The sequence below is a fragment of the Odocoileus virginianus genome, chromosome 22 (genome assembly GCF_023699985.2).
Source record: "Odocoileus virginianus isolate 20LAN1187 ecotype Illinois chromosome 22, Ovbor_1.2, whole genome shotgun sequence".
NCBI classification, from domain to species: Eukaryota; Metazoa; Chordata; class Mammalia; order Artiodactyla; family Cervidae; genus Odocoileus; species Odocoileus virginianus.
The window spans coordinates 47,747,320-47,760,131 of NC_069695.1; the positions used below are offsets into that span (position 1 = coordinate 47,747,320).

The window sequence follows — 12,812 nt, forward strand, 5'->3', positions numbered from 1 at the left end:
TCTCCTAGCAACAGTGATGTGCGCATGTGAATATGTCCATGTAAATAGCAGATGCAATGAATAAAGTTTCCATTCACTCACAGAGATGACAGCCTGGATTTCCAGACCCTGATGCTACTAAAACAATATGTTTCAAAACTGCTTCAAAGGAGCCTTGATCCTGTAGATGACACTATATAAAACTTCAAAAAGGAGTCACTGAATTACCCTAAGCTACTGTGACATGAGCACAGGTGTGGAAGTAGAATGTCATTGTATTTTGCAGATTTGAGGGGTGCAGAATTTGGAAGGCTTGGGGAAGCAATCCATTTTTCCCAAAATATCTAAGACAAGGAAAACATGGGTCAACAAATACAATTTTTTTTCTTTTCGTTTTCAAGGAAACCACTCAAATTTTGTCCTAAAATTACTTTTTACCTTGGAGCTGGTCATGATCTACTTTGTAACGTTCACCCTATGAGTCATGTACTAAGACCATGGATCAGAGTATTAGCATAGTACTGGCACCTGGATTCAACAATCATCATTAACTGTGAGATCCAGTGTGATTTGTGTGTGTGTGTCCAGGTAGTATTGATTAGCCTTTAATTATGCAAAATATCTTTATATCAAAATGCAGATCTACTGGACCACATTGAGATGAAAAGGAGCAATGTAAAGAGATAATGCACCTCTTACCAAAGAGTCATTTTGAATAATGACTTGTATTAAAACACTGCCAGGAGAAATAATTGTAAGGATGTGATCTGGTGAGGTCCAAAACCTCTGAGGCACTAATGAGACAGTCATAATATATGTAAATGCCAAATCATATGCCAAACTAACACAATATTGTACATCAATTATATTTCAGTACAGAGTTATTTTTTAAAAAATAATCACATGGATAATATTTAAAAACAGATTCCGGGTCTCAACACATTAACTTACTAAATCAGATTTTCAAAGGAAGAGTCCTAAGAATCCATATTTTTAACAAATATTTCTTTTGCTTGAGTAAGTTTGAGAAAGCCATTCTAACAAGAAAAGAAATGCCACTTTCAGAATTACTATGATTAATAATGAACAGTAGCTCTAAGGGGGTCAATGATTCTGACTCAGTGAGTATAAAATGCCACTCCTCCTCCACTCAGCAGTCCCTTATCTAAAAATGTCCAAATCTGTTCCATCTGCAGGGGGAAAAATGTGGGCAATTTCAAGTCATTTGCTACTTCATCAAATTATGGCTGGAGATCTCTCCTCTCTTTAAGTAGCATGTAATTTCCATGCCAAATGGAGCACCATAGACCTCGTCAAATTGTCCACTGCTGAACCGAGACCGCAAACCTCTGTAGATTCTAAATTGCCACATTAGTTTTTCAAAAATAAATAAAACCCTTTCCAGGAACAAAGAAGACTTTGCAAAATTGTGTTCAACCACTAGAGCAAACGGCCTTGCCTTCAGCAGAAGGATTTCTTTCTTCCTCCTAGAATGAAATCTTTTTTTCTTTTTCTTCCCTCTCTCCACTTACTAATATGAAGCTCAGGGCAGGTACAAAAAAAGGAAATCAAAGTCTAAAGACCTGAGCAAAATCATCACACTCTGTGGCTGTAAATGTTTCATTGTAAAAGAAAAGTCCTGAAATAATTTGTGCTTTGATACATTTAACCAAAAGTACCGAGATACTAAAAAGAATAAAGAGCACCCTACCCAGGTAAAGCAAGTCCCATCTTACTCAAACTCCACATTTTACACAATTTTAGATACAATATTTAAAGAAAACATGCTGTTTAGATCCTCAGTGTAAACCTAATGTGTATTTTAATCTTTTAAAAATTGTAATTATTAAAGCATAACTGTTCACTGGAGAAAACATGAGAATATTAAAAGAAAAATAGAAAAAATCTGACATTTTATCATTCAGTGGCAATCAATAGAACATTGATTGTATTTATATTATTTTTTAAAAAATTTATTTTCAATGTTTTTGACCACTTTTAAAATCTAAAACTTTAACATTTTCCAGACTGTATAAGTATTAAGACCATTATTTTGAACAATTGCACAGTATTCTATGTTTATTATAGTTAATTTAATTCTCCTCTGTTGAACATCAGTTTTTTTTAATACATATGTTTTATAACTGGTATGGTTAGTTTCCCCTTAATTATGTGAGTATATACACATTATGTACTTGCATACATATATATGTATATGTGCAAATGATGGAGAAGGCAATGGCACCCACTCCAGTACTCTTGCCTGGAGAATCCCATGGACGGAGGAGCCTGGTGGGCTGCAGTCCATGGGGTCGCTCAGAGTCAGACACGACTGAGCGACTTCACTTTCACTTTCCACTTTCATGCGTTGGAGAAGGAAATGGCAACCCACTCCAGTGTTCTTGCCTGGAGAATCCCAGGGACGGCGGAGCCTGGTGGGCTGCCGTCTGTGGGGTGGCACAGAGTCGGACACGACTGAAGCAACTCAGCAGCAGCAACAGCATGTGCAAATGATACTAAAATTTTTCATCTTAAAAATAAAAGTCCTGGGTTAACTTATAAATATTTTATGGACTGGTATTACATGGTCTTAAATTGCACATCAGAACGGTTGTACCACTTTGTAATACTTTTCTAAGCATAATATATGAGAATGCATGTTTGACCATGAGCTGGTCCTTTCCAAATTTGCTAATAGGATGAAAACATTATAAAGATTCAGGCATGTGCTATGTCTCAATCAGATTCACATTCACAGACTACAAAAATTCAAATTCACAAACTATGAAACAGCATGCGTGTTTTGTTTGATGAGTATTTTTCAAGTCGAGAAAGCACAAAGCCACGGCCATGGGGTCTGGAGATTTCTGTCTCACTCTGCACTACTAACTTCTCTCCACCTCTGCCCCTGATCCTCATCCCTGTCTGCTGCTAGAGTTCAGGCCACCAACACTGACTGTTTCTGACATTTCTGAACCTCAGAAATACCTGGAACAAACATTTAAAGGGAGCATAAAAAGGAGGAGGAGGAGGAAATGGCAACCTGCTCCAGTATTTTTGGCCTGGAAAATTCCACAGACATTGGAGCCGTGTGGGCTACAGTCCATGGGGTCGCAAAGAGTCGGACACAACTGAGTAAATGAGCACAGACCACATAAACAGCCCTGATTTAATTTCCACATTGCTTTAGCTACTATGCTAACAAACTTCTTGAGCAAAAACCAATGACGTTATCTTTTCCAAATTTTCATAAAAATGAATACATTTTCAAAGATGCTGTAGAATTTGCACTAGAAACAAAGCTGGCAGTAGACTGTACCACATTTCTGCTAACATCATAACAGGTTGTGCATAATTTATGAGAAACTAATTTAGTCTTGAACATAAATTTTCCAGTGGTGGGGAAAAGCTCTTTATTATTCATGTTTCATGATTTACCTTTTTCTCCTTTCCCTGATAAAATGTACAACTGCTATACTTCCAGACATTAACTTCTGACTGTATGGATTATGGACCAGTAGGGACCACTATGAAAGTTTCTAGACATGCGCTTGTTACAGGTGTGGATAAGAACATTTTATTTCTAATCCAATGAAAAACTGGATTAACATTTTAAATTTCTCTCTTAGTCTCCTCACTTTACAATCTAATAAAATTGCCTTCATTTGATAAATACCATTTTGGCTACTGGGCCTGATAGAAACATTTTTGTCTTTTAGATTAAAATATATATTTCCAATAGCAAAGCTAAATATTTTGAAACATATATAAAATTCCATCTTTCTGGTTTCACTGTGAGATTAGTTCCTTAGCTGTACAGACACACATCTCTGTAAGCATTAGGTGGCAATGTCACTTTGCATGTCCCTTTTTTTCACTGTAAATCTCCCTTGATCAAGTACTCAGCTTATCCCAGGGATAACAGCAAGGCATCAGACGATAGGCCTGATATAAAAGAGAAGATGATGATACTAAGTGAAGTAAGTCAGACAAAGAAAGACATATACCATATGGTATCACTCACATGTGGAATTTAATTTTTTTTTTTTTTTTTTTTTTTAATTTTTATTAGTTGGAGGCTAAGTACTTTACATCATTACAGTAGTTTTTGTTATACATTGATATGAATTAGCCATGGATTTACATGTATTCCCCATCCCAGTCCCCCCTCCCACCTCCCTCTCCACCCGATCCCTCTGGGTCTTCCCAGTGCACCAGGCCCGAGCACTTGTCTCATGTACCCAACCTGAGCTGGTTATCCATTTCACCCTAGATAATATACATGTTTCAATGCTGTTCTCCTGAAACATCCCACCCTCTCCTTCTCCCAGAGTCCACAAGTCTGTTCCATACATCTGAGTCTCTTTTTCTGTTTTGCATATAGGGTTATCGTTACCATCTTTCTAAAGTCCATATATATGTGTTAGTATACTGTAATGGAATTTAATTTTTTTAAAATGACATAAATAAACTTACTTACAAAATGGAGAGAGACTCAGAAATCTTGAACACAAACTTACGGTTACCATAGGGGAAATGTCGAGGGGAGGGGCAAACTAGGAGCTTGGAATTAACATACACATGCCACGACATATAAATTAGATAACCAACAAGGACTTGCCGTATAGCACAAGGAACTCTGCTCAATATTTTGTAATAACCTATGTGGGAAAAGAATCTGAAAAAGAACGGGTCTGTATATAACTGAATCACTTAGACATATACGACACTAAAACAACACTGCAATCAACTATACACCAATAAAGCTTTTTTATTAATTCTTGCTTTTCAGGGAATGCATTCAGTCTCTAATTATAACCCCCGTCATTCAGTATTCATAATTGGTCATAAGATAGTGCTGATTTTGAATGAGCAAGGGTTGCTTTGGAGCCTTTAGGCCAAACAACAAAGAAAGGGAAGGTTAGAGAAGACTTCTTGCACAGGTTGATTAAATATTTCTTATTCCCATGTTTTATACTGATACATACATGTAAATTTTATGTGTGCTATACCAGAAAAAGCATAAATGTCTTGCAGAGTCAGCTTCCAAATATTTATTTATGGGAAACTACACATTCCATGATTTTTCAGGAACTCAGTCATTCTCCTTTAGTGAAGCTCAATGCATTTATTTCTAAAATGAGGCTAATGCATTTACTTCTGAATACATAATGAAATGATTGGGTTCAAATGTCTTGATATAATACATATCAAAACCATTAGCAAAATAAAACCTTCCATCATATGTATTGAAATAATCCCACTACATGTTATTTGAAGGCAGTGTCTTTTATTCCTTGTGTGTTTTCTTGTTGTTTTGTATAGGGCCCATCTCAAAGCGGAGCATGACTAACAGCTTTCTCTTTGACTGTGTCATGTTTGCACAGACTTTTAGATTTGCTTGCAATGATCTTTCTCCCCAAATCTCACTTGGCTATAGTTACTCATCTCAGGACTCAGCTTAAATGTCAGCTCTTTGGGCAGCCAGCCACTCTGGATTCACAGACCAAATTAGGGCTCATAGACAGCCAGTATCATCAGATTCTAACTGCCCTCATGGTACTTATCAGAATATAATCAGAATTAGAATCAATAAATTCCTCATGTAGTTATGCATTAACACCTTCTTGCGCCCACAGGTCATAAAGGACTTTATAACTGCCATCTCCACGACGAAACATGGCACCCTTCTGGTATCTTAAGAGGACGCATGTTGTAAAAGCAATAAGCACACAACCATGTGACCAAGTACAGGCATGAGATTCAGAAGGAAGGAATGCAGTGACTTCTGTTAGATTTGAAAAGGTTACACTCATGTAAGAACACAATCGTCCCTTTTGATTCTTTCTAAATCAATCATCTTTCAGAATAAATGACTGGAGCTTTTTGAGGCCTTGTCTGCATTGTCTGCGGTAGATTTGTAGCAAACAGGAAGAGCAGTCACAAGTGATAGTCTTAAAACCAAAACTGAGGTTGCTCGTATTAGATGACTATAAATGCAAAAGGACTTCAGGGACTAACTCTTCAGATCTGAATCGCTAGCACATTTAAACCACCACACACAGAAACAAGGATAGCAACACAACTCAATACTTTAGGACAAAGTGACTGATTCTCTTCATTCTTTTATCTTTAAACCGTCATGCTGTCTGAATGGATTTGAATGTGAGAATAGTGAAAAAAGGTGTTACTGTGGAGGAAAATATCTATATCACATTTTGCCACAAAAGCTATTTTAAATTTCAAAACTGTGTGTATCATCATGTTTTAATACACTAATAAAATATAATATCAATTACTGTAATTATATTGCCAATAACTCAGTATCTAAAAGGAAGTGAAACATGGTTTAATGTGTGAGTGCTAAGTTGCTTCAGTATGTCCAACTCTTTGCGACCCTGTGGACCACAGCCCGCCAGGCTCCTCTGTCCCTGGGATTCTCCAGGCAAGAATACTTGCAGTGGGTTGTCATGCCCTCCTCCAATTGATCTTCCCCACCCAAGGATCAAACCCAAGTCTTCTGAGTCTCTTGCATTGTCAGGCAGGTTCTCTACCACTAGCGCCACCTGGGAAGCCCTTAAATGTGAGTTTGGACAGCACTGCTTATGGAGTTTGGATAGCACTGTGTGTGGCTCTGAAAATATTAGACAAGACAATAATCTGAATTTTAAGTCTTTCTATTCCCTGTAAAATTGTGTATATGCAATGTTCTTCTTTAGCAAAATGGAGATCCTCTAAACTAATTGTAAGTTAGCATTATAACAGGAAAACAGAAGCCAGGGTGGACATTTCCTGTAGAAAGGAATTTCGCATCAGAATTGGAGCCTTAAAGAGGCACCTGAGGGCTTGAGAGCGAAGGTCAGACTGGGCTCTGAAGGCCGCCTTAACTGCCTGGAATAGCACAGATTCTGCTGCCTCAAGTCACGCTTTCTTCTGTTTCTGCTGAGTTCACCATAAATGTATCTTATCGGCAGAATCTAATTAATCTAAACCATAAAGAAAAAGATTTTCTGAGATGCAAAGATATATATAGGGTGAAGTGGCATCAATTCTAGATTGGTAAAAGAAAATACAATAAGACAGTATTTGACCATATCACCATGTATATATTAATACAGAGCAAATATAAAATATTAATGTGGACTAGAAGGTGTTTTTTTCATTCACTTACCATCTGCCATGTGGATTGGGCTTGGGCTTGACACTGGAAATCACTATTGAAAATACATAAAGTCACTATGACGATAGAGCTTTTGGTTCAGAGAGGAACCCACTGACAATCACACAAACACAAACTCCTGATTGTGATACGTGAGACTCTCCTGTCATAGTGTATGAAATAGGGCCCAAATTTTCTAGAGCCAGGAAAGAGAGTTACTCCACAATGGAGGTAAGCATTCCATTTGTAATGCTATAGCATTAAGAGAAGTTTAAATAAAATCTAAGAAGCAAGAACAGAGACAGTGAAACTGTTGCCTAAAAAAAGAGGCAGTTGCCCTCATTTCACACACTATCAAGATCATACTCACAATCCTTCAAGCTAGGCTTCAACAGTACAAGAAACAAGAACTTCCAGATGTATACGCTGGATTTACAAAAGGCAAAGGAACCAGAGGTCAAATTGCCAACATCCATTGGATCATACAAAAAGCAACGGAATTCCAGAAAAACTTCTACTTTTGCTTTATTGACTATGCTAAAGTGTTTGACAGTGTGGATCACAGTAAACTGTGGAAAATTCTTCAACAGATGGGGATACCAGACCACCTGACCTGCCTCCTGAGAAATCTGTATGCAGGTCAAGAAGCAATAGTTAGAACCAGACATGGAACAATGGACCAGTTCAAAACTGGGAAAGGAGTATGTCAAGGCTGTATATTGTCCCTCTGTTTACTTAATTTATATGCAAAGTACATCATGTAAAATGCTGGTCTGGATGAAAGCACAAGCAGGAATCAAGATTGCTAGGAGAAATACCAATAACTTCATATATGCAGATGACACCACCCTAATGGCAGAAAGCGAAGAGGAACTAAAGTTCCTTAATGAAGGGAAAGAGGAGAGTGAAAAAGCTGACTTAAAACTTAACATTCAAAAAACTAGGATCATGTCATCTGGCCCCATCACTTCATGGCAAATAGATGAGGAAAGAATGGAAACAGTAACAGATTTTATTTTCTTGGGCTCCAAAATCATTATGAACAGTGACTGCAGTCATGAAATAAAAAGATGCTTGCTCCTTGAAAGAAAAGTCATGATTCTTCTTCAGTGGAATCACTTTTAAGTATATTAAAAAGCGAGTTACCCTGCTTATTTAACTTATATGCAGAGTACATCATGAGAAATGGTGGGCTGGAGGAATCACAAACTGGAATCAAGATTGTGGGGAGAAATATCAATAAGCTCAGATATGCAGATGACACTACCCTTATGGCAGAAAGTGAAGAAGAACTAAAGAGCCTCTTGATGAAAGTGAAAGAGGAGAGTGAAAAAGTTGGCTTAAAGCTTAACATTCAGAAAAATAAGATCATGGCATCTGGTCCCATCACTTCATGGTAAATAGATGGGGAAACAAGGAAACAGTGGCTGACTATTTTTCTGGGCTCCAAAATCACTGCCGAAGGTGATTGCAGCCTTGAAATTAAAAGACACTTACTCCTTGGAAGGAAAGTTATGACCAACCTAGACAGCATATTAAAAGCAGAGACATTACTTTGTCAACAAAGGTCCATTTAGTCAAGGCTATGGTCTTTCCAGTGGTCATGTATGGATGTAAGAGTTGGACCATAAAGAAAGCTGAGTGCAGAAGAATTGATGCTTTTGAACTGTGGTGTTGGAGAAGACTTTTGAGAGTCCCTTGGACTGCAAGGAGATCCAACAAGTCCATCCTAAAGGAGATCAGTCCTGGGTGTTCATTGGAAGGACTGATGTTGAAGCTGAAACTCCAATACTTTGGCCACTTGATGTGAAGAGCTGACTCATTTGAAAAGACCCTGATGCTGGGAAAGATTGAAGGCAGGAGGAGAAGGGGACAACAGAGGATAAGATGGTTGGATGGCATCACCAACTTAATGGACATGGGTTTGGGTAAACTCTGGGAGTTGGTGAAGGATAGGGAGGCCTGGCGTGCTGCAGTCCATGGGGTCACAAAGAGTCAAACATGACTGAGCATCTGAACTGAGCTGAAAAAGCAGAGACATCATTTTGTTGACAAAGGTCCATATAGTCAAAGGTATGGTTTTATCACTAATCATGCATGGATGTGAGAGTTGGACCATAAAGAAAGCTGAGTGCCAAAGAATTGATGCTTTCAAACTGTGGTTCTGGAGAACTATTCAGAGTCCCTTGGACTGCAAGGAGATCAAACCAGTCCATCCTAAAAGAAATCAATCCTGAATGTTCATTGAAAGGACTGAAGCTGAAGCTGAAGCTCCAATACTTTGGCCACCTGATGAAAAGAACTGACTCGTTGGAAAAGACCCTAATGCTGGGAAAGATTGCTGGCAAGATGAGAAGGGGATGACAAAGGATGAGATGGTTGGATGGCATCATCGACCCAATGGACATGAGTTTGAGCAACCTCTGGGAGATAGTGAAGGACAGGGAAGACGTGTGCTGCAGTTCATGGGGTTGCAGAGATTTGGACATGACTGAGCAACAGAACAGTGAACAACAACAAAAATATAGTAGAATGATTTTATGACTAGAACACATTCATAGTGAAACACATGATATAATGAGCATGTTGGTAGAACCAGTAAAAATTTAGAATTCTACACTTCAACACCATCCATCCCCCAGGCTTCAAAGGATTTTTAACACAATGGATAGTTTAAATTCTGTACCTATATAATAAACCCTTTAAACTTTCACTTCAGCCCCATGTATAGAGGCCTTTGAGCCATCAATTTCAAGTTGTTTCAACAGTTTCAAATTGTCTCAATGGAAGCACTTTTAAGTGTTTGATCTTTCTCTTTCCACTCTTGACAAAAACTGCCATTAGAGTAGCAATAGAAATGACAATAACTAGTATTTTCTGACTGCTAGCATTGAGTCAGAGAAGGCAATGGCACCCCACTCCAGTACTCTTGCCTGGAAAGTCCCATGGGCAGAGGAGCCTGGTAGGCTGCAGTCCATGGGGTCGTGAAGAGTCAGACATGATTGAGAGACTTTGCTTTCACTTTTCACTTTCCTGCATAGGAGAAGGAAATGGCAGCCCACTCCAGTGTTCTTGCCTGGAGAATCCCAGGGACGGGGGAGCCTGATGGGCTGCCATCTATGGGGTCGCACAGAGTCAGACACGACTGAAGCGACTTAGCAGCAGCAGCAGCAATGAGTCAGTCTTCCCAGGTCGTTCAGTGGGTAAAGAAACTGCCTGCAATGCAGGACACACAGGAGATACAGGTTCAATCTCTGGGTTGGGAAGATACCCTGGAGAAGCTGAGTGACTTAAACCACCAATACAATTGCCAAATGTCCCTGGGAAGGGATTACTGCCCCCCGCCCCTTCTCATTGAGAACCACTGCATTTAGGCAAAATTAAGTTCAATCTGATGCTGAAGCTGAAACTCCAATACTTTGGCCACCTCATGTGAAGAGTTGACTTTTTGGAAAAGACCCTGATGCTGGGAGAAATTGGGGGCAGGAGAAGGGGATGACAGAGGATGAGATGGTTGGATGGCATCACTGACTAGATGGACATGGGTTTGAGTAAGCTCTAGGAGTTGGTGATGGACAGGGAGGCCTGGCGTGCTGCGATTCATGGGGTTGCAAAAAGTCAGACATGACTAAGAGACTGAACTGAACTGAAGTTCAACCTCATGAGTTTATCTCAAAATTGTATAATGTAAGTAATGCAAATAAAGACTTTATGTCTCCCAATGTTAGGTAACTATAATAAAGTATATTATTTACCTTCAAAGATAAATCCATATTAATATTTAAATATTAAACATTGATTGAGTTAAACTGTTTTAAGATAAAAGTCACAAATGATATTTAGAAAATTTTATTAAAAGCGGAAGTCTCATCAAAGCCTTCTGATCCAAACATAAAAATGTGACTTTCACTCCATAAGGAAGTTTATTTATTTTTTTTTAATCCCAGAAAGACAGTAAAAGAGCTAGATGGAAAAATCATATTCAGTGTTTTTTTATCCTTGTATATTATGGTAATAAACAGTGTTTCTGTCATTTGTGACTCTTTGTTACAAAATGATGTAGACGATGTGAAAAAGCAATCTGATTAAAATAAAAAGAAGAACCTTTTTATTTTAAATGACATCTTTAGAACAGAAACATAGTTTGTTCTACTCACAGAATATGTACTTCAAATTACCCATAGTGAATTATACATAGAAACATTTCAAAACAGATGAAACTATAAAAATTTAGACATTATAAATGATAAACTGAGAAGTCTTTTCTCTGTTGAATTATGAAAGAAGCTTACCAGAGAACAGTACAAAAATTTAATGTAGAGACACATGATTTTATTTCTTCTGCAGGGAAAGAAAGCACAAAAATGAACTAATCTATACAGTCATATGAAAGAATTTTAAAACCAATAAAACCCATGGGTACAATCTTCAAAATGGAAGGGAAACATGGCTAGTATAGTTTCATTCAACATTTACCAATGTATCTATATATGAGGTTTTTTTTATTTATTCACACAAGACATTTCTCTATAGCAGTAAACCTTAGAGAATAATCCATGAAACTGCTACCTGAAAGAAATGCACATTAAAAGTTTAAAGAAATGATTTCATACCATTGCTCAGATTAAGTTTTTTTTTTTATCTCCAGTATTACTCTATGATAAAAAAAAATCAAATAAATTTCCCTCACGAGGTTTTCCCCTAGAGCTCCTGATTAACAGTGAAAATGTCAGGAGAAGTGCACATTTCCTGCAGCTGTTTCGGTCTGCCAACCCTTTAACGCTTCCAGCAATGGGAACAAACGTCCAGGCTTGAGAAAGAACAAGGACAACATCCTAGAAATAGTTGTCTCAACTGGACAGTCATGCAGTATCCAGTGTAGAGCTGATTACAACTTAGTGGAGCTACAGTGAGATATCATAAGATGGCAACAGATAAGATAAATAAGATGTGTTTTACTTAATGCAGATGTGAAATTTAGAAGGGATAATTTGGGCCCCACAAGATGGAGCACACACATTTTTCCCCTTCCCCTCCCACCTGGTGAAGCTGAAAACTCGGGACATGACATAAAAACTCTAAAAGGTGGTGAGAAGTCAGACTTGCTATGTACCTCCAGACCCTGGGGAACAACAAGACAGTGAATTTCGAGGGTTTTTTAGCCTTTTATATATCCTGGGCTGGGAGCTGAAGAAGATGGTAAATGAGAACCATCAGCCTAAGAAAAGACCATGTCCTTTCGCCAAAGGATTGGGAAAAGATAGTCTAGGAAGGTACCTTTTCAGCAATAAATTTCCTGCTTCAATCAAACACAGCACTGGAAAAACACAGCCTCTCACACCTTCCTCATCACAGTATTGGTGGGGACCTAAGCATCCACGCCAGCCAGCCACATGGAGTTTGCAAATTTCAGTAGTATGATTCCCCTTCTAGCTCTCAGAAGACTTTCTGCATGCTAGATAAAGAGATTAAAAGCAATCCTGTTTCATACATAATGTTCTACACCTCTTCATTACTCTTCAGATTTTAAGTATGTTAAGTCTTACAAGTACCTGTGCAGTAAGCAAAACAAGATTAACATACTCATTTCACTTCTTTTCCACCTTACACTACACATCAGGTCATTAAATGTGTCTACTACTCATTTCTTAATCTACCTTAGAAACAACTACTC

At 38.1% G+C, this 12,812-nt stretch overlaps 1 long non-coding RNA gene across 1 annotated transcript in view; it reads left to right on the forward strand.

Annotated features, from left to right (window-relative positions):
* LOC110143081 (uncharacterized) overlaps window positions 1-5,678 on the forward strand; it is a 32,762-nt gene extending 27,084 nt beyond the window's left edge. The window contains exon 3 of the long non-coding RNA XR_011482819.1: window positions 5,619-5,678. This is a non-coding gene — a long non-coding RNA (uncharacterized lncRNA). The remainder of the gene's footprint in view (window positions 1-5,618) is intronic.
* Window positions 5,679-12,812: the final 7,134 nt, after the last annotated feature.